Source organism: Nilaparvata lugens, chromosome 11, assembly GCF_014356525.2.
Source record: "Nilaparvata lugens isolate BPH chromosome 11, ASM1435652v1, whole genome shotgun sequence".
Taxonomy (NCBI): Eukaryota; Metazoa; Arthropoda; class Insecta; order Hemiptera; family Delphacidae; genus Nilaparvata; species Nilaparvata lugens.
Window position 1 is genome coordinate 10,458,819 of NC_052514.1, and position 19,784 is coordinate 10,478,602.

Genomic DNA, 19,784 nt, shown 5'->3' on the forward strand with positions numbered 1-19,784 from the left:
TCTCCTTCTCCTCCATCTTCTCTTTCTTCACCTTCTCCTTCTCCTCCATCTTCTCTTTATTCTCCTCCATCTTCTCTTTCTTCTCCTCCATCTTCTCTTTCTTCTCCTCCTCCTTCTTTTCCTCTCTCTCCTTCTTCTCCTTCCCCTTCTTCTTCGTCCTCTTCCTCTATCTCACCACCCTTCTTGTTCCCATCTTTGCATCTTTTTCATCTTCTTCCACCTCTCACTCACTGGCGGGAACAGTGATGTCTGCTGCGGTGCGTGGCTGAGTGCTATGAATGATTGGAGCCTGCACCAAATGAGGTTGGCTTGTGCATGGGTCGGGTTTGGGGCGTTGAGGTTGGGGCCGCTGTGATGATGTGGTGTAGGCGTTTAAAGAGGCAGATAGGTTTGATATGATGATGATGATATTTGCTGGATGTGCGCTCAGTCAACGAGTCTAGGAAAACGATTCAACCCCCCGGCCCTGGGGGGTGTTTCACCCTCTCTAAACCCTCCCAAACCCTTTGCCTGAACCACGCATGCGCGTTGATTCGTCTGATACTTGCGCGATTATATAAAGACAGTCGCCAATTGGACGGATGCCAGTAAAGCGTCTCGGACGTTGCGAACAGCATTAAGCCTCTGTACGCCTCTTGAACGCGATCTAGAAGCGTGTTCATTACATGTCATAACCTCAAAGTTTCTCCCAACTCTGTGCTAACAATAAACAGTAAATTGTGTACCATCCTTGACTCTTCGTTGTGAACGAATTATTATTGGGACTTAAAAGTGAATTTTGATCAAGTTACGCATCTCAGTTGTGAATAAATAATATTATTGATGACTTAAAAGTGAATTTTGATCAAGTTTCTCATCTCAGCTGTGAATAAATAATATTATTGATGACTTAAAAGTGAATTTTGATGAAGTTTTGTATTGAAGATACATTTTTTTCTAATTTATCATAGCATTGAATTTATAACCGTTGTTGGTTCCTGTATAGTTGTATATCCAGTGACATTCCATTAGAAACAACAAAGCCTGTGAATGTGACTATCAAGAATAAATTCTTGAAAAAGTTTGTGAAATTGATTCCTGATGTGAAGAAATTTTTTTGGAGCTTGATGAGGCAAGTTCAAATGTTATTAGCGGATTCGTAGGTGTTATCTATACAAAATAATAACGATGATTATCATTCTATGGTACAAGTGTAAAATATTATAAATGTCTACATCTTTATCGAAGTTTCACTGTATTTCTAAGATTCAACTATTATAATTTATTGTTCCTTATCCAACTTTAAAATATTTGATCTCTATTCTTCATGAATTTGAGTCTTGACGATGTTTTAAAAAGTCCAATACTAGAAAAAACAGCTACAAATTTATTCAACTGATAAGTTATTACCTTGAGATTTGAAACTTATTAAATCATGTCTCAAAGTGGAAGGACGAAAAATACATTCTCTTGTGCAAGTGACATAACTGTTGAAAGTTTTTGAAGTGTTGTGAGTCTGTAGTGGATGTGACCTCCTCCAATAAGAGACGTCCAGTCAATTTAGGAAATGTAAGTGATCAAATTATATCATTCATATTTCTTATTTTGCATGAGTCCTAATTGAATAATATATATAATTATATATGACTTGACATAACTCTAACCATTGATGTGTTGTCATTAGAAGTTTATTCAATTCAACTTCTTATCATTCAACATAGAATATTTATAAAGTTACTAGCTTACCCGGCGAACTTCGTACCGCCAAAAAGTCAATGTATCTCATGTCACACTTGACTTTATTTGATGAATCATGAAATTTATTTGACAATCAATATTTTCATTTACATCTCAATACGGACTTCCTATGTGCTTAAAACTACCGTTTCAATACCAGTAAACAATTTTAGCACAGAGTGACGTGTTCATTACAGTTGGTAAGCTTAGATGCTAATTATCATATTATCACAACATGATCTTGAATCATGATGATCTTCCCGTTCCAAGTTAGCCGCTCAGCCGACAATTTCGAAAACATAGGTCTGTAATATGGATTAATATATACTTTTTGCGTAGTTGAGAAGTTGATATTGTGGTAATTATTCATATTGAATGAAAAAGACTAAGAAATTGTCAAAAACAAAGAGTTTATCAGAGATTGACAATGGTGTAATAATCGAAACCGGTCTTTCTAATCATCAATAAATCTGTGGTTTTTTGACAATTTCTTAGTCTTTTTCATTCAAGATTAATATATAATTATTATTAGCACCCCTATTAAAATTTGTGGTCATATACCATCCTCAATATTCACGCAACATATTCCCAAAGTTTCATGCCGTTCTGTCAAGTAGTTTCCGAGTCTATAGGGAACAAACAAAATAACACACAAACAGACATTCATTTATATATATATATATATATATATATATATATAGATAAGCGTAGAATAGTAATAATTTGAATGGGAAAGGGATTCTTTGAGTATCAAAAGTTATGAGAAAAATAGATACTCTTCCTTCTTGCAATGATTGTTGCTACTGTTATATGATGAAACTAAATTTACACCTCAATCTGAGCTGGCAGAAGATTGTAGGCTCACAAAGTCATTTCAAACAGTTAAATAAGAGTACAACTTCATTCTTGTCATTTTTAAGAGTCAATAGAATTACGTGAAAATGAAGGTTTCTGAGAAAACTTCAATTTTTCTCAACGCTTAGTTAAAGCTTAATTGGACTAAAGATCGGAGTAATCTTTAACATAACTGTTCACCTTATAAAGGTTATACTGTTCCACAGATTTGGTCAACCCTTTGTGACAATCTTTCAGGGCTACGCCCTTCAACAGTCCATTCACAGCTTTTGGTAGAGGTTACAAAAACAAACAGTTCCGGTATCGTGTACTACATTTTTTTTAAACTATTATATTCCAATCAATTTCATTATTCCTCGATGTCCACGGTATATCACAATAATTAAGGAAAAATGAATCTCTAAATTTGTTAGTGAATATTTCAGAATATGAGAGTTTTCTGACGCTGGAAAACTCTCAAAAATGTTGAAACCTGTTATATGCCAAATGAATTGAGCGATTGGACGAATCGGTTAATGATTGGATTTGTGAGATTGATGATAGTCGTTGCATGAATGCATGATATTTTCGCTCTTGTTTGTTAGTGTCAGTTTAGGCTGTTATTGGCTCTTCATCACGACTGTCATCCCGTTTTAAGATTGTTTAATAATTCACTACTCTGTTGAATTGTTTCCATATTATATCTTCAATGTATCGCTTCAGTAGTTGTCCATGTTGATAATAGATGAAATACCGTGTTCAACATATGTTGTTGGAATGTATCTATCATATCATATCATCAATCAAATCTATTGCTTCTAGCTCTCCACTTTAATAATAGGTTGCTTAGAACAGAATGTTTTGAAATCTTATAACAGAAAATGGCGTGTTCCCACATTCTATAGAAATTATGATTCTGGATGACTAAAAAAATTATTGTTTTTGATTCTAATCAAATAATTCTCCCTTTATAGATGGAATTCTCAACTTTTCATTGTAATCTTCATCAACATAAATGATTGTAATATTGACTCTAAGCAATAATGATACTGCAAATTCAAATTTACGTAGCGGGGTTGTTATTTTACTCAATACTCCACAGTTTTTTCATTATTCATTTTATCAATTAGCAATTTATATTATTTTTACTCAATGACACCGAGAACTGAACAGAGTTGCTTCATCAAATCCTATTGATCATAGGCAGAGAGTTTGGAATTTGCTATACTCTCTGATCGTCGTATCGTGGGTATGATTTTGACATAATAGAAATTATTCTACTTCATGACTAAAAATAATTTCAAGAAAATAATTCTCCTTTTTTATAATTCTCAAATTTTCAAAGTCATCTTTATCAACATAATGATTAAATATCGACTCTAAGCAATAATGATACTGCAAGTTCAAATTTACGTAGCGGAGTTTCTATTTCACTCAATACTTCACAGTTTTGTTCATTATTGATATCATTAATTAGCAATTTATATTATTTTTGACTCAATGACATTGAGAACCGAACAGAGTTGCTTCATCAAATCCTATTTATCATAGGGAGAGAGCTTGGAATTTCCTTTACTGTCTGATCGTCGTATCGTGGTTATGATTTTGACATAATAGAAATTATTCTACTTGATGAATAAAAATAATTTTAATAAAATAATTCTCCTTTTTTATAATTCTCAAGTTTTCATTGTAATCTTATAACAGAAAATGGCGTGTTCCCACATTCTTTAGAAATTATGCTACTGGATGATTAAAAACAATTATTTTGATCAAATTGATAATTCTCCATTTATAGATGGAATTCTCAGCTTTTCATTGTAATCTTCATCAACATAAATGATTGTAACATTGACTCTGAGTATCTATAATGATACTGGAAGTTTAAATTTTACGTAGCGGGGTTGTTATTTTACTCAATAGTTCACAGTTTTTTCATTATTCATATTATTAATCAGCAATTTACATTATTTTTGACTCAATGACATTAAGAATCGTTCATTTACGAAGAGAGTTGCTCCATCAAATCCTATTGATCATAGGCCGAGAGTTTGGAATTTCCTATACTTTCTAATCGTCGTATCGTAGGTATGATTATGATATAATATAGCGTGGATGAGAGTAGAATCGCTGAGAATACTATGAGATTGTATCATTACACCCACATCAACTAAGTTCGCTCTACTGCAAAATTCACTTAGCCTAACCTACTTCTAATGTAGTCTATTACTGGGTATTTTTAGACAACAGGAGGATATAGACTATCATCAATTATCCTACAGTTATGTTGGGGCGCTTTCTTTTAACAAACAAACCAACAATTTTTTCCGTTCTCAAGAGTATAAATAGATACGTGTAGTCTGAAGTCTGTTCAAGTGCGTTGGACCCACCCGATGTAGAATGATAATTTGTGAAATAATATTCATTGGAGACTTAAGTTTGTGTGGAATAAGTGATACGATATAATTATTATTATCAAACAAAAATCCAAATTAAATGCTGTAATTCACCCCGAAGTTTACCCGGTTGTCAATATATGCAGTAGCAGAAGTCTTCAAGGTGAATTACAGCATTTATTCTGGATTTTCGTTTGATAATAATTATTAATTCATTAGCATTTGAATAATTGCAATATCTCATTAGTTTCCATCTGTAGACTCTGATACGATACAGCTCATTTATAATTTTGATTTCATTCATTTATCCATAGACAATAGATACAATGCAGGTAAAAACAACAGGCATTCACCCAAAACTGCTTTAAATCTTAATTTGGAATACACAGTCTAGAGGTTATGTAAATGATAACTTAATTCACACACTATTTTTAATCCAAAAAATGTATATACTACAATAATTTTGAATTTATCAGATTAATTAATTTCAAAATACAAATCCAAACAAAAATCTTCCTTCACAATCACAAAAAATATTTAAAAATTTCACTTAAATCCACAAATTATACTCATACTAATGTCACTTATGCAATCATAATAAATGGATTCACTGAATAATTGTATGCCTACTCTCACATTTGATCGTTATTGAATCGTATTATTTTGATTGAGATTCAATAAATTCACCATTTGAAAGAATACCGTAGTATTTTAACAGCGGTTATATTGTTTAGCGATCCTCTACATACCGAGGATGATATACAGTTCTTAAGTCCAGCCTTGCTTGGAAGACTTCATGCATTTTTCAGTGGAAAAATTAACTCAAGTAATGTAAACAGGAGTACCCAGATGAATTTGTAGGACAATAAGAGTGGAAAACACGAATTGATTATTAATTTAAATACGCATAAATGTGCATATTTCATTTGATTTTTGTATAAGAATTCAATAAAAATAAGGATCATACGTTCAATGAGGATTAAATAATATGATTAGAACTTTAACAGAAATCCATTCGTTCATTGAGTCAAGGAAGAAGCCTACAGATCTCGTGTAAATGTAGCATAGTGTTAGTGAGTGATACTGAAAGCAACAGTGCATGGGCATTACTCAATTAGACTGTGGAGTAGTCATATACCCCTTTAGTGTCAAACTTCAACCTATTAATTTAAACTGATATTGAACTGTTCATTAACTAAAGTGTTAGATTGCAGTCAAATTACAAGAAAAAATCAATGACTCAACAGAATTTTGATGATTCTAAGAGAAATGTTTCAATTCACGTTAGTCATAATGAATGTTTTACATTCATTATGACTAGTTTTAAGTACATAATCATTCGTATTTTATATTTATATTATTAATAATTTTTGTACTTAGCCTACTGTATTTTTGGAATAAAGAATATTCTTGATTGATTGATTGAATGTTCACTTCATTGTTATTCAGGGCTACCTGTATGTAAGTCCACCCTTTTCACGGTGCTTCAATTTTTATTGTAGTCGTAATTTATTTATTTTAGGTTAGCACAAACAATACAATGATCGGAAAAGAAAAAACTGGCTATTGCCCAAAACTTCTTCAATTTCCTAATTTAGTTTCAAATTGTCCAAATATCATACATAGGTTATGTATAATAAATAAATGAATAATAAATATATAATAAATTATTTTCCGGCACACGAAATTGAAAAATTCCTCTATAACCCGCAATGTTGTAAGTAACTGTCATTTAGCATGAAAAACTAACACTGAGCCCACATTTAGTATGGAGATTCTCTCTATATGCACAGCTCTCATGGAATGCCAGTACACAGAATTCGTTTGAATATGAAAGATTGAAACTCAATTAAATTAACAAGGTCTTAATCTCAAGACTCCAAGGTCTCATTTCAGCCCTAAATCTCATTACAAAATCGTGTATATCGTAGTAACGAGATGATTGATTACGTTTCATTCTTTGAATATGAAATCCCAAGTCAAGAAAGTTTCGCAACGGGAGAAGTTAGAATGCTTGGCAAGTCAAATTAGTTCACTATTTGTTCAATTCAACAAATATCACTTATCATTAGCGATGCATATTGAATCAATTGGAAGAGAACTCATCATTAAAGCGAACTCAAGTTTATGAGACTATTCATTTTCAGTACACTCATCAACTCAATACTGATCTAGAATAGAAGCAGTTCAGTTACTCCCACAATATAAATTCAATATAAATGTTGGAAAAGCTGAATTCTGTTGGATGAGAATTACTCTTTTCGTGATATCCTACCTGTATTTGATCTGATATTCAATTATATTTACAAGATTAATTGGCTAGTTCTACAGAAAGACTCGTATACCATACAGGATAAATTTTTATCTTAAAAATAGAACGAATGATCATAAAAATACAGAAAAAGTATCTGGCTTGTGAATATGACCCGTCAGCTTCCGTCATCTACTGGCAAGATTCAGAATTATCCTGTTGTGAATTGTCGCCCAATCAGAAGCAAGTGATGGGCAGAGCTTGTTGCCTGTACAATCGACCAATCAAAAGCAAGCTATGGGCGGAGCCTGTTGGTTTTTCAAAAGTGATTGAACATAATGTAACAGCTACCGCCATCTACTGACAGGATAATACTGTGCAATTTGTTGCAGGCTTTGAAGTGCATTTATCTAATTTATTCAGTATCCACTAGTAATTTATCAATAATTGTGCTTCAAAGAGTATTGATTTGAAATTTGAAACTTATTAGCCAAAAATTTGCAAAAAGATAAGATTAAGCTTTTTTTATTGAAGGTTCCATTCTACAATTAAAAAAAAAATTCTAATAAATTCATAGATTCCAATGAACATTGTTTCCAGTTATATTCGAAGAATTCATTTATTCATTCGTTCAATCATACTGAATTATAAAACTTCCAGAAATGTATAATTGATTCAAGCAGAAGACGGTTCCAATTCTAATAATTTATCCAGCATTCAAATAATGTAGCTATGAGTTATAAGTCACTTTCACATGTTTGAATTCTAATAATTAATTCTAAAGCCGTGTTCACACTGAAGAAATGTTCGACAACATGTTTGTTGAAACAGTTTGGGAAAAAAATTTATTATATTTGACAAACAATGTTTGCCCATGGCCAGTGTGGACGCGTCACCGAACAAAATATTCGTTATGGAGAACAGGTTTTATGTTTTACAACTGTCAACACTGAAAATGTTTGGAAATATAACAATTTTTTGTTTGACAAACAATTATTGTCCAGACTTTTTAAAATGTTTGTCCCTGACCTCGTCAACAAACATGTATGTCGAACATTTTCTTGTTTAGTGTGAACACGGCTCAATAAAATAGTCCAATAATCAATGAATTAGATGAATATTGATTGAAGAATGAACAAAATCAATGAATCCTACTTTTACAATACCAAAACAATACTAGGAATAAATTATTGAATGAATGATGAATCAAACATATAATGAATGAATCAGTCAAAATATTTAACTAAAGAAATCCACTCCATCTGCCCTCATATTTCAGATTGCAACAAATATTTCAAACAGATGCATTCTTCTACCAAGTAATAGCTGATCCTCATCCTCTGTAGCATGCAACCAATTTATCAATCTCTTGCTGGAGTTGGCTGAGAAAAACTTTACATTCTCTCTCGAGAGAAGTTCGCATTTGTTTGTCGCATACATCTTCTAAGCCGAAAGACCCAACCTAAGCCCAAAGCATCAAGGACCTGTGGGAGCTTATTTTATCCTAGTCTCCGCACACGACGAGCAACGAGCAACCATGTTTCCGTCACATTTACTTCCCTCTCGAGGATTAGCATTGCACAGCGACGTGCACAAAGAATGTAGGTGCCGTTTGTCTCCAGCGCACATACAAAGCAAGAGTTTAGATCATTGATGCATGCAACACACCCTTTTCCAAACTTACTGTCCCCTGATGAACATCCTCTCTGTATCGCGGAAAGTAATGGGGTAGCAACAGATAAGACCTGGTTTCGGCTATCTTCTTCCTCTTGAACTCTCAGTCTTTGGTAGAGAGTTAGTGGGGAGGATATTTTTAATATTCTTTCCGAAGAATGGACATTGATATGTCCAAAGCTCCGCCAATTTATGTAGATGCATAACAGTTTAATTATTATCTATAGTTATTATAGAACAAATTGCTCTTTCATATCATATACAGTTCAATAATTATTTTCTTAGTCTATATTATGTAAATTCATCTATAATTTTGCTGTATTGTAAGCTATTGTATATAAGCGTATAAGCCAGTGTATATTGTAATCTACATAAATAAAGCACTCAATCAAATCAATCAATCTTTTTAACTTATAGGAAATCCTTTGTTTTGCAGAATTTAGTAATAGATCATTTTTATTGATACATTTTAAAATATTGCTTGATAATTCAATCCATTAAAGTTTTTCATAAGAAATCAGCAATAATAATTAAAACACCTCACCATAATTATTATCTTCAATTCTTTAGCCATCTGATGCTGATATGATATTATGAATATGAAATGCGAAAATTGAGACGTTACGCGACGTGACATGAAAATGGTAGAAGAGTTAATACAGAGACAACTGATACAAGTAGCATCACTTGATACTTACGCTATTTTTTCTCTATGGTTAATATCATAATGATCATATTATAATGTTAACACGTGCTACTCATCTAGCAGACTCATGCGACGTCATGTCACGTCGCGTCGCGTCTCAATTTACGACAAGCCTATTAATCTAGAAACAGGCCTAAGGAATGGAGTTGCTTCATTATATATCTTGTTATATTTTCTTGGAAAGTGATATTTGGAAGAGATCAAGTGACCAAGTAAGAGAGGCATTGGTGACGATCAATACTATCTTTTTTTCTCTGAAACCCCAAATCCTGATAGACAGTTGAGAAAGGAAGTTTCCATGATCTTCAATAATATCTATTTGAGTCTTATCTCCAGTTCACAATATTATGATTATCACATAGAAATCTCAGTTCACATTGTCACTTTATTTAACGATCGCGATGAGTTTTTACTGATGACTATAGTCGAAGTCCGTTTATGACACTGATCTACAATTACTGTCCATTGCTTTCATCAATCAACTGCAAACTCTCAACACATATTCTTTGAACTATTATTATACATATTGAGTTCGTGAGCCACAAAAATGTATCTAATAATATGTCATTTTACTTTCCATATACCATATTGCCCTATTACCATAGGTAAGGAAAGTATTTCTAGAAAAGGTACCCCAATTTCTAAATTCATATACGTTTCAAGGTCCCCTGATTCTAAAGAAGTGGTTTTTGGGTATTATTTATTCATGCTGAATTTATTTATTGGTCTGTATGTGTGTGTGTGTGTGTGTGTGTGTGTGTGTGTGTGGTGTGTGTGGTGTGTGTGTGTGTGTGTGTGTGTGTGTGTTGTGTGTGTGTGTGTGTGTGTGTGTGTGTGTGTGTGTTGTGTGTGTGTGTGTGTGTGTGTGTATGTGTGTATGAGTGTATGTGCGTCTGTGTGCATGATATCTCATCTCCCAGTTAACGGAATGACTTGAAATTTGGAACTTAAGGACCTTACACTATAAGGATCCGACAGGAACAATTTCGATCAAATGCAATTCAAGATGGCGGCTAAAATGGCGGAAATGTTGTCAAAAACGGGGGTTTTCGCGATTCTCTCGAAAATGGCTCCAACGATTTTGATCAAATTTATACCTAAAAAAGACATTGATAAGCTATATCAACTGCCACAAGTCACATATCTGTAAAAATGTCAGGAGCTCCGCCCTATCTATGCAAAGTTGGATTTCAGATTCCGAATTATCAGGCTTCAGATACATTTTAAACAAAAAAATTAAGTGGAACAGATTAAGCATGAAAATCTCTACAATTAATGTTCAGTAACATTTTCAAAATTGGAAATAAGCTTCAAAATTCGAGAAAATGTGATTATTCAATTGCAAACTTTTGGCAGCTGTTGATTCTATTGAATCATCCACTATGAAGAGATAGCAGACCTCGTGTGTCTCCAGCGTTATTGTCTTGTCTCCAGCGTTATTGTCCTGTCACCAGCTGGCTAAAATCTTTGAACAGTAGACTTGGGATGCGCTAGAACACTAACGTTAGATGATAAATTTTCATAACGGCAAGGAAAGTTGTGTGAGTGCGCCACACCAGATTATTTGATGATATAACAGGATAACATTGAAAGTGCATGAGAAAAAAATTCATTTGGGAGTTATCACAGAGATATCTCTCATGTGTCAACACGTGATTTCAGTTGATCAACAGCAAAATTGGATGAATTTATCAGCAATAACCTTTATAATCAGCTCTCTACTTTCTCCATTATGATCAATTTACTATTCAAAGAGGGGAGAATTCAACTGCTCGTCACAGGACCTCTTCCGAGCAGCTGTAAACAAAGTAAGAATTGCCATGATGGTAGCCAACCTCCGTGATGGAGAAGGTACCTAAAGAAGAAGAAGGAGACTATTCAAAGACCCTTGGTCAAATTCCTAATGTGTCAAGCAATGTAGCATCCAGTTGTTGATGAGTAGGGTTTCGATCACCAGCTTCCATAAGCTTTTAGAATCAATAAACTTCACAGAAGCCTCCAAGAAAACACAAGAGCCCGATGGTGTAATTAATCTTGGCCAGTGCTCACTTGAAGACACTCAAAGCTGCTGCACACTTGTGGCCTGGCAATGAATCTAAATGCAATTATTGTCGTGTCACTTGACTGGCTCGCACCATTTGTAACTCTTCTGGCTGTGTGCTTCGGAATAAGTTATTAGAGCCCCCCCTGCCCCCCAGGTCCCATTTAGAGGGTCATGAGGAGTGAGGGGCTCACAGCGTATCCTGCATATTTGATCAACTCAGTTCCGCTAGCCAGCCGCATGTTCAGATCAGATGTCGGCGTGATAATGAATATTAATTTCTCCTCCAAGACATTTGAATTGTGCGTAGAATTTGCGGGGACGTTTGGGTAACCACTGCTATTGGTTTGACGAACCACGACGTGAATTTGCGGAAGTGATCAATACTTGGATTGGAAAATGATCCGGTTGACTTCGTTCTGATTGATTGATGATTGTGACTGCCTGTGATTGATAGGTTTATGATTGAGTCATATATTATATAGTGAGTTCCACGTTATAATGGCAGTGTTTGATTAGCAATGGTTTTGCTATCCTTGTGTATCGTTCATCAAAGCAAATAGTACTATCTCTTTCTCGCATTGCTCTGTTGCCAAATCGTTTTTTAACAATGTAGAATTAATCATTATTTAACAAGACATTTCATCTTTATTATGAAAATTCATGATTTTAAATATTGAAAAAATAGTTATTTGTGCAACTAGTGCGCAAAGTGACAGTTTGCTGCACCGGAAGAAACGTTCAGGCCCGAGCCGTAGGCGAGGGTGGAATGGTTTCTTGAGTGCAGCAAATGAACTTTGCGCACGTATTTCACATTAAATTTTTCCTACAGTTACCATTGAATATGAAAAGTTGGTAATTATGGGTAAAATTCTCTGAAATCCATCAAATGTTTTTCTGTGTAATTTTATTATTAATAAAAACCTCAATTTATTTAAAATTTAATAATAATAATTGAATTAAAATGATTAGTAATTCAAATGAAAATTTATCTGACTGCTTGAAGGGGGTTTATGTTATGTAAGCATTGAAATGACTATAATCAAGGCACATAATGGCAAGGCAACGCTGTTCTCCACTGCCATTATAACGTGGGCCTCACTATGAGTATTACCAACTTAATTTTGATTTTGCTGCACTGGTGCTCCATTACCCTACTAACTATTTTGCGTTGTCATTCTGCAAATCTGGAGTACGCAAAGTACTCACTTTGCGCACTAGTGCGGAAAAGTGATTCTTTGCGGCTTGCAATCAGTGCACAAATGGTCACTTTTCAAGGTATCTGTAGGAAAATATAATTTCTGGCTTAATAAAATATAATTGATTATTTTAAACGAGAATGAACAGTTAATATTACATCAATAAACCTGTATCAGCTACCGTCTATAGAAGGCATTCGTTTCGGCAACGTTTTTCTCCTATCTTTCTCCACTGCCATTATAACGTCGACCTCACTATAGGAACTCTTACGATGATGAGGCTTTACTGATATAGGAACTCATGTGTTGAAAATGTTTGTTTCTATTAGCCATTGATGCTCAGTTGAATGTATTGTTAATTCATAAGCCCATATACAACATTCATATATTCAGCCTCCTTATAAAATATTGGATGGAGACGAATGGAAATTATATTTTCCTACAGACACCTTGAAAAGTGACCATTTCTGCACTGATTGCAGGCCGCAAAGAATCACTTTTCCGCACTAGTGCGCAAAGTGAGTACTTTGCGTACTCCAGATTTGCAGCATGGCAACACAAAATAGTTAGTAGGTTATATGGAGCACCAGTGCAGGAAAATAAAAATGAAGTTGGTAACAGTGACTGTGGTGCACGTTATAATAATATGAAGGCAGTGGACAACAGTGGATGACAGCCGCGACATTCAGCACACAGCCTTCATTCATTTACTACTACATTATTCAATTTGACAATAAGTTAAGGTTTTTATTAATAACAGCATCACACACACACAAACATTTGATGGATTTCAGGCAATTTTACCCATAATTACCCACTTTTCATATTCAATGGTAACTGTAGGAAAAATTTAATGTGAAATACGTGCGCAAAGCTGCACTCAAGAAACAATTCCGTAAACGTTTCTTTCGGTGCAGCAAACTGTCACTTAGCGCACTATTGCTACAACAAAACAGAAAACTAATGTTATTGACGAGTTTAGAGAGCTTGACTGAATTACATCTCATGTTTGACATATTTTCTTCTTTCTTCTGTCGATTTCTCAGCGTCTGTGGATTGTTGCTTATTATCTTTATTCTATACAATATCTTCAGTTGAAAAACTATGATATTAGAATATGATCCTGTGAAGTGAAGTTTGAACAAGAATTATCTCAAATCAATTTGGACCATGCGATTTAATTTACACTGCATTCAGAAATGTTCAGTATGACGTTGAAACTCGAGTCTGGTTTTAAATGAACTTATTTTTGTGGATTTGAGAATATTTGTGTAATCACTTTTTCACCTCAAAATGCGATTCAATATGGAGTATACAAATTTTCAGTTATCCATAATTTAAGATTGGTGACTGGATTTTTTATTGGTGACTTCATGGAGATCATTGTTAGCATTAAGATATTTAGGTGTAATCGAATAACTTGTGACATAAGTTTCAAGTGTTTGTGTTTTGTTTCAATGTGGAGGTTAGTGAAGAATTGAAAAGTCGCACATAACCTTTATTTGGACAATTTATTTTATAAAATTGGGATGAAAAGAAGTTTTGGTCTGTAGTCTGTTTCTCTGTCCTCAAGTTGATTGTAAATGATGAATAAATAAATAATGCCAGGTTGAAAAGTCCAATTCCCTTTACAATTCATAATTTCCCTTCTGAATCCTCTCATTACTAATCCAGTTAATAATCCGCTCTTGAAGTCTGCGACAGCAATACATGTTCCTCTCGATTGAAGAAAGTACTTCTTCAATACCTTTCCTCTAGGTGGGAAACGCATTCTCAACTCCAATCCAATTATCTCTTTGGAGAGAGGATAACAAGGAATTGAAGAGATTACTCTCGATTGAAGAAAGTACTTTTTCAATACCTTTCCCTTAGGTGAAAAACGCATTTATCAACTCCAATCCAATAATCTCTTTAGAGACAGGATAACAAGGGATTGAAGAGATTAAGATAACTGGGCCAAGTGGAAGTATATAAGAAGAGTTTATCGAACCAGAGTTCAAAAGTGGACTCGTTTTTTCTTTATTTTGTTGCCTTCTCAGAGTCGGGACGGGAAGCTGATTTTCTACACTTTACGTCTTTTTAAGCATGTTTACACTCCAATGAAAAGAGTCTGTTGCTAGCTTAGCTAGCCAGTACTGCGTTTCCCCAGTCCTGGACTTATATTGTTCGGCGTATTGACAGATGAAAATTGCATCCGGACATCTCAGTTTATAGAATGGCTGCTTTTTCTCGGATTATTGAAAATTAGATCGCTTCTGCGGGGTATCTAGACTTGCCATGCTTCCTGAGCTTGCTATTTCCACTGATCATACGAGAATTTACGATGTATAGCTCGAACGAGATAGGTCAGTGATCGGAAAATCTTTGTTGTAAATGTAAACATCGTGAAATAAATATCACTCTGATTGTGTATGTAGTTGAATTTTTATATTTTTGTTCCCAAGCAGAATCTGCCGCAAGACTGTTGAGCTTCAATTTTGACCTCTAGCCTCAGAAAAGCTCTAATATTAAATTTTTTATTAGAATTTTCTCAATCTATTCTACTGAGATTCATGCTGTTCTACTATCCAATAGATTCTACTTTCCAACTTATCAATAAATAATTCAGTTAATTGTTATAATTCATCTTCCCTTATCGTTAAGCCCAGATATTGATCTCGGACCACTCTCGTGATTCCTATGGACACATCAAGACGTCGGTCCCGTCAACCTAAAAGCAGTATTTGAGTCTTGTCAGAGGCCCTGAAACAGATCATATGCGATCTGAAAACTCTGTCCCCAGAACATAGCCCGTCAGGTTACTCGGCATTTATCTATTATTTCCCGGATTCACCTAGAGTTACCATTTTTACTAGTTTATTGTTGATCAGAATGTGCTTCTCAACTCTTTAATATTTATTTCGCAATTTTTTTCTTATCAAACTCCTCTCAAACTCATTTAGGGAAATTGTGAAATTATTCAAAATCTCATGATGTGACATGACAAAAATTGACGGTGAAACATAAACGTTTGTGATCTGTGCCATTCTTATTCTCGAAATTTCACATCCGTGAACCAATTCTTTGTAATCGTTGAGCCGCGAGACAGGAAAAACAGTCAAAGAATGCTTATTTGCATCTTCGATACGCGACACTTCCCCACACACGCTCATACACAACACATACGCTGGCAAGCGTCTACCGCAAAATACGTTCCAAGTTATAGAGGGCCCCGGGGTTCCCCCCGTCTACCACATCTCTCCTTCTGAACCCCCCCCCCACCAGACACCAGAACAGACAGTGACAGTAATTATTTACAGGCCTACGAGTTTCATTCAGATATTCTGTAACAGTATTCACTACAAACTGTCATGATTCCTCCTGAATAAAATCAAAGCTTCTAATGCAAACAATGCTGACAGATTCAAGTTGGATACACAGTAGTGAGAATAAATTTGAATTGTCAGCATTCCTTATGAATAACATTAAGGCATCCCCATTCAACCAATGCTGACAGTTTAAAGTTGAATTCACTTCAGTGAGATTGTATTTGAACTGGCAGCATCCCTTAAGTGTAACATTGAGGCTTCTAATTCAACTAATGGTGACAGTTTTGAGTGGAACAGCTCTCAAGTGTGAACTGGTACACGCGTGAATCGCTCACTTGACAGTTTTAACGAGTTGAGAGTTGCACTGCTCGTATTTAACGACAAAACTCTGCTGCAATTTATTGTCAGTTGCCATACTGTGGTGAAGTGAAGATGCTACTGTTTCAAGGGTCTACTGTTATGAGGGTAGAATAGGGCTCTAAACAACTAATTAGTATTTGATGTTTGATTATGGACTATAAAGAGATATATTTTTATTTTTTTATTCTGATTTGTCTAAATAACCCTAAATGATTATGTTCAATTATGTGGGAGGTTGAGTTTATACTTTTTCCTACAGTTACGTTGAAAAGTGGCCATTGCTGCACTGATTACAGAACGCAAAGAATCACTTTTCCGCTCTAGTGCGGGAAAAATTTTTCTGCACTCCAGATTTGCAACATGGCAACGCAAAATACTTAGTAGGTTATATGGAGCAACAGTGCAGCAAAATCAAAATGAAGTTGGTAACAGTGACTGCTGTGGCTGCTATAGTGAGCAGAGGTGCAACGAAGCACAACGCGCTAATTATTATTCATTATATATTATAACCAAGGACAACATTTTTATTCAATTTGACAATAAATTAAGGTTTTTATCAATAATAAAATTACACAGAAAAACATTTGATGGATTTCTGGCAATTTTACCCATAATTACCCACTTTTCATATTCAATGCTAACTGTAGGAAAAACTTAATGTGAAATACGTGCGCAAAGTTCCTCTGCTGCACTCAAGAAACCATTTCCGCCCTCGCCTACGGCTCGGGCGTAAACGTTTCTTTCGGTGCAGCAAACTGTCACTTTGCGCACTAATTGCACAAATAACTATTTCATTCTTTCAAATGACAATAAGATGATATAGAGGCGCCAAATCACTGATATTTTATATAAAATTGATGAGAAGATCAGATATTGTACAACCATGCATTTCTATCAATCAATAGTTTTATTTATATCTACATAAGGTACACGAAATAAATAAAAATACAAAACAACACAACACAATCAAATTACAAATTTTAATAAAATAAAAAAAACAGGCTTCATGGTGGGGTGTGCTGAAAAGGATAATGGAGAAGGAAAAAAGCCTAGCCAACCATGGATTCCCATGTAATTTGCTTGAAGATGGATAATCAGTATGGATAACTACCACAATATCACCTTCACAACTGTAGATTTTCTCTACAAAAGTGACTACCTCCAAAAGCGTAATTTTTCCGGAGAAGCAAGAAACGATTATGACACCCCAGAAGTAAAGTGGTCTGATGGTAGAAATTGACTTGATAATGGAAATAGTCATGTTTTCCTACTGAATCAAACAAGGAAAAAGTACATTTTGTCGAGAATCATTTGGAAAAAGTACTTTTTGTTGAAAATCATCCAGTTTTTCTACAAGGGAATAGTCATTTTTATAAAAAATAACTATTTTCAACATTACTATATGTGATTCGTCAGTTTTGTGAGGAACTAATAGCAAATTCGGATTCGCCGTCAAAAAATCTATAGATATCTGGATGTATAACTCGAAAACGATGATTTTGCAGCTATTCACTTTAAGTTAAGTACCATTGATACATGTTTGGTACATATCACAAAAGCGGACATTTTTACCTATCTGATACATAACTGATATATATCAGATATGCATCCGTATGTTCCTGATATGTATTGTAGGTTTCAAGGATATGTATCTGATACCTATCAGATACAAAACCGTGCTGTGTGGGTGTAGAGACTACATTACTCAGAAAGTAATATGGAAGAATATATATGGAAAGGATCGTAATATGCACTCACATCATATCATAAAAATATGTAAAACACTTTGAAATCCTTGATACTCAATACCAAGGACTTTTAAAGAGGAAATGGGAAAGATGATAATGGATGAAAGTAGCATCATTATAGTAGAAATTCTACTCATAAAATATACTCATAATTCTACTCAATAAATAGACTTGACAAATAATTTTCAACCATTTTTCCAACAAATTTTCTTTATTCCTGAGGATGATGTCTACCCATGAGATAAGCACTAGACTGTTTGTGCAAGAATAATATTACAGATGATGATGATAATGATGATGATGATGATGATGATGATGATGATGATAGAAACTTTGTTAATAATGTGTTGCGAAAACAATGATATCTTTGTAACAGATGCATCAAAATTTACATAGAAGATAAATTATACAGGATATCAAACCCCAAAGAGCTATGAAAAAAGATGGATAATTCAGAAATCATGATCCTCTTCAGGATCTATAATTCATTTTTGATCCTATTCGAGTGCAAGCTATGAAAACTGAAAATAAACTTCCAGAGAATAGGTGTTACAAATTCATCACTCCAACAAGATGGCTCAAATATAGAAACGTTGGACAATGATAGCCCATCTGTCGTTATAAATAGCTCTGTTTTCAATCGGGATGGATGTTGAAAGGGAATTGAAATAGCATTCATTTATCAATGTGGTGCTATGAAAAGCCCATTTTCATCAGTGCATCTAAAAATAGTACTGAAAGTGATGGAGCTGGTGTATTACTGTGAGATGGACACGTGTGGTCTTTGATTTGGATCTATTTTAATGAACGCGTTGTGTCTCAAATGTGAGTGGCTGATTAAATCTGATGAGATGTGGTTGATTTTAGGCAAAACGCCCTGAGAATAGTCGACGTTTGTTTTATGTCAATTAGTGTTATTACTTGCAAACTGACAAATCGAGATATCTTCATCCTGGTTTAAATTTCGCCATAACCAAGATAGTATAGAGACATGCTTCCGCATGTTGTATGTTGGATTATCATTTTGCAAATTGGATAGATTTTTGGAAACATACAGAATGACTAAGATTTCGAGATTTCGTTATACCAGTTTAAATTTTATCATAACCAAGATAATATAGATACTATCTATTCTCCTGAATGTTGTATGTTAGATTTTTGTTTGGATTTGTATTTTGAAATGAATTAATCTGATTAATTCAAAAATTGTAGTAGATACATTTTTTTGGACTCAAAATAATGTGTGAATTAAGTTATTATTTTTACATAACCTCTGGACTACAGGTATTTATTCTAAATTAAGGTTTAAAGCAGTTTTGGGCGAATGCCTGTGGTTTTTACCTGCATTGTGTTTGTATAGGCTATGAATGAATGAATGAATGAATGTTGGATTATTATTTTTGCGAAGTGGATAAATAAGTAGGAAAGAGACAGAAGATTTAGATTTGAAAAACAGTTTTCAGTTATTAAGATTTAGAAGACAGAAGACAGAAGATTTAGTTGATTGAGTTATTCTGGTTAGAACTTAACCATAAGTAAGATAATATAGAA

The 19,784-nt window shown here is 34.2% G+C and overlaps 1 protein-coding gene across 1 annotated transcript in view; it reads left to right on the top strand.

Moving 5' to 3' along the window:
- Nucleotides 1-583: 583 nt before the first annotated feature.
- LOC120353556 overlaps nucleotides 584-19,784 on the top strand; it is a 51,101-nt gene continuing 31,900 nt past the window's right edge. The window contains exon 1 of the mRNA XM_039437581.1: nucleotides 584-1,548. The gene's annotated coding sequence lies outside the window, so the exon portion shown is untranslated. The remainder of the gene's footprint in view (nucleotides 1,549-19,784) is intronic.